General features: G+C 42.1%; 1 pseudogene; it reads left to right on the forward strand.

The window, feature by feature from the left end:
- Positions 1-1,102: 1,102 nt before the first annotated feature.
- Positions 1,103-2,145, forward strand: LOC109704775 (annotated as a pseudogene).
- The last annotated feature ends 1,946 nt before the right edge of the window (positions 2,146-4,091 follow it).

Below are 4,091 nucleotides of genomic sequence, written 5' to 3' on the forward strand. Positions count from 1 at the left end.
TGATGTGACAGGTAAAGAATTAAAGACTTTTGGTTGGAGCGGGTGTAAAATGTATACTACTTTTTTGGGTGTACCAATAGTGTTACTTTAGACATGGATAGTTAGATTCAAAAAATTTTATTTTACTGGCTAGAAAAATGCTTATATTTTGCACCCTTAAAATCAAGAATCGATAAAACTCTTATGAAATTTTAGTCGTAGTAGTAGTAGTAGTAGTATTAATAATAATAGGCCAATTTGCATAAAAAATTCATAAATTTTGAGCTTTTGCAAAACTAGACCGTCTTTTTCGATTTTAGAGATTTGGTTTGAATTTTCATCAAACTGACCAAAATACCTTTATTCCTTTTTCTTTCTTTTTTTTTTTCCTCTCGTTCTTTTTTTTTTCCCTCTCCGAAGAAGGCAACGGAGGCAGAGGCGGAAATTGCCTGCGTTGCCTCTGCTCTCACGCCCTAGCCCTTGCCCGCGCATCCCCCACCCTCCTCGCCTCCGACCCTGTTGAGGCCGCACCGCGACCCTCTTTCTCCACTAGGTACGGCGACGTCAAGGCGCAGGCTCTCCTCCTCCACCGCGCGCCGGAACGCTGCGACGTCATTGGAGGTAGCGAGCTCGCCTCCGACGATGTTGCTATGGCTGTGATAGAGGGCAAGTAAGAGGTTGTGAAAAAAAAAACTATAGAGAAAAAAAATAAGAATAATAAAATATAAAAATAAAAAATATTTTTTCCTACAAAAAAGACCAAAAATCCTAGAAGAAGGAAGAAGATGATGAAATCGCACTGTTAAAATAAACTTACATTGTTCTAAAAGAATTTTGCACTGTTTTAAGTGAAAGTTACACTATTTGAAACAAAAATTATACTCTTTAGGATGAGAGTTATACTCTTTAGGTCAAAATTGCACTCTTTAAGTAAACTTTACACTATTTCCTTTTCTCTACTTCTTCCTCCTCCTCCTTCCTCTCATCCTCATCCTCATCGTCCTCCACCCCCATCCTCTTTCCTTCTTTTTCTAAATCCTCCTACGAACCCTAACAATGGTGTACGCCGCCACCTCGCCGGCCCCTCTCGGGCCCGATCCCGGGCATCATCCCCGACCTCTGCTAGGCTTTCCACCTCTAGCACGGCCTTGACACCGTCTCCGCTATGCCCACCAACCTCTATGGCCCTCACGACAACTTCCACCCTGACCACTCCCACGTCTTCCTCGCCCTTCTCCGCCACTTCCACCTTGCCAGGCTTGGCACTACAACAGAATTAGGTTATAGGGACACATATTTGAGACACTTTTGTGGAAGTGTCCCATTTAGGCCAAAATTTTAAAAGAAATCTACTAATGCCTAAATATAAAGCCCAATCCAACAAAAAAATAAAAGATTACTCTACTAAACCCACCCCACCCAGACCATTCAGCATGATTACAAACAGAAAAGAAAAAAAAAGAAAAATTGATTACCATCTCCCCTTCTCCCTCACTCAATCCACTGAAATCCTAGACGAAGAGTCCTTCCCTCAACTCATCCGCCACCGCAGTCAACGAGGTAGAGTTTCGGCGGTTACAAAACGCTTAAATAAATATTGGTAAATTAGCAGCACTCTTTTTAGGTTATAGCGACACTCTTTAACTGTTACTATATACCTAGCGACCCCACATATAGCAACAATTTTTAAAAGTGTCGGTAATTTAGCCAGCAATATTTTTTTTGACCTTTACCGACATTTAAAAGTGTCGCTATAGACCGTTTTTGTTGTAGTGGCGCTGCCGCCCCCCGTGTCGTCGTCTGGGGCCCCCGGCGCCCCGCTCCGCAATTTCCTCCACGTCGACGATCTCGCCGACATCCTCGTCTTCCTCATGGACCGCTACTCCAACCTCGACCACGTCAACGTCGGCAGCGGCGACGAGATCTCCATCCGCGACCTCGCCTAGATGGTCCACGACGTCGTCGGGCAAGATTGTTTGGGACCCCACCAAGCCCGACGGCACCCTGCACAAGCTCATGGACAGCTCCAAGATCGCCGCCATAGGCTAGAAGCCCAGGATCGCTCCCCGCGACGGCCTAGTCCAGACCTATAGGTGGTACGTCGAGAACGACGCCGCCGACCACCATTCGCATACGAAGTTCATTTTACTTAATTGTCGGGGATGATGCCTGGGGATGAGAAAGAAAAAGAAGAAGAAAAAGAAGAATGGGAGAGGATGGGGGTGGAGAAGGATGTAGATGAGGATGAGAGGAAGGAGGAGGAGGAAGAAGAAGAGAAAAAGAAAGTGTAAAGTTTACCTAAAGAGTGTAACTCTCATTTAAAGAGTGTAATTTTCTGTCTCAAATAGTGCAAATTTTTTTTAAAACTATGTAACTTTATTTTAACAATGTAAACCCCTCTATTCTCAATCTCAGGAAATCCCCCTCAAATCCTTAAATCATTTTTTTGCTTAATTTTTGCTTCATTTGGTCGGATGGGTTGTCATTTGGACTCATGATTGGTAACTAATCTTTTGCTTTTTTGGGGCGTCTCACTTTGCTCTGCAACTGTTCGATAAATTGTGTGAATGAGAAATTTGAAACTTGCCGTATGATTTGAACACAACACGAATATTAGTTCTCGTTTTGGCTCCAAATAGATGATATAACTCTTTTCGGTATTGAATACTCCCCAAAATCTGATTGTTTATGCCACCTTAAAGAGTTCTTTGAGCATTACATTCATCTTTGATGGAATTGTAACATTTCTAGTGCAGTAGAATCATTAATAAGAATGTACTTGTATTGGATGCACAACTATGTACCATTGGAAAGCATTCTCTGAAACTTTTTTTTTTAAGGTTTGCAGAAATACCTAACTAGTTACCTATTATCCATGTCATATTCTCAGTTTCTCAAAAAAATTGTTCTTTTTTTTGTGTGTGCAATAATACACCCTATGGATATGCGAAATTGTGTAAATTCATTTGGAAGTTGGTATTTAGACATGCACCTCGAAAATCTCTTATAAGTAGATGTGGTCCTTTGTTGGTGTCTTCACAACTCAAATTGCAAAAGTAATGATCAGATGGGTTTTGATTTTTGATTTTTGTTTTGTTTTTCTTCTCTTCCTGCAGGCGTGGGTGCTCTCCTCCCGAGACTCGGGTGTGAGTTTGGTGCCGGCGGAGAAGGGGGGTGGCGGCGCAAAGGGCGCTTGACGGCAACGGTGGTGGAGAAGGTGGAGGAGGAAGAAAGAGAAGGACGAGAAAACGGAGGGGAAGAATGAGGAGGAAGAAGAAGAGAATAAAAAATTATGAAAATTTCATCCAAATAGTGCAATTTTAGTCTAAAGAGTGTAAATCTCATCCCAAAGAGTGTAATTTTTGTCTCAAAAATGTAACTTTTATCTAAAACAGTGCAAAATTTTTTTAAAACAGTGTAATTTTATTTTAACAGTACTATTTCATCATCTTCTTCCTTCTTCTATGATTTTTAGTCTTTCCTGTAGAAAAAATTATTTTTTATTTTTATTTTTTATTATTCTTATTTTCTTTCTCTCTATAATTTTTTTATCACGACCTCTCTCTTGCCCTCTATTGCAACCATCACCTTGTCGGAGTATAACTATTTTTCTCCCCCTTCCTCACCGGCGTGCTTCTGGGCCCCGAGAAGCATTTCCTCTTTGCACTGGCGGCGGCGGTGGCAGTGAGGACGGCGGGTGGAGGAGGGTCGAAGAGGGAAAAAAAAAGGGTCGCGGCGCAGCCTCGGCGGGATCGGAGGCGAGGAGAGCAGGGCATGCGCGGGCAAAGGCGAGGGCGTAGGGGCAAGGGGGGGGGAGGCATTTCCGCCTCTGCCTCCACCAACTTCTTCGACGAGAAAAAAAAGAGAGCGAGAAAAAACAAAGGGAGAGAAAAAGGTATAAGGGTATATTGGTCAGTTTGTTAAAAATTCGGACCGAATCTAAAAAATTGAAAAAGACAGTGCAGTTTTGCAAAAGCTCAAAACCTGTGAATTTTTTTGTGCAAATTGGCCATAATAATAATAAGATAAGTAAATTAATATAGACCGCAAGAAGTCTACGGTGTAAAATTTATACTTATACTAAGTCTATGGGTACTTGGGTAGCATTGCTC

Source organism: Ananas comosus, unplaced genomic scaffold (genome assembly GCF_001540865.1).
Source record: "Ananas comosus cultivar F153 unplaced genomic scaffold, ASM154086v1, whole genome shotgun sequence".
NCBI classification, from domain to species: Eukaryota; Viridiplantae; Streptophyta; class Magnoliopsida; order Poales; family Bromeliaceae; genus Ananas; species Ananas comosus.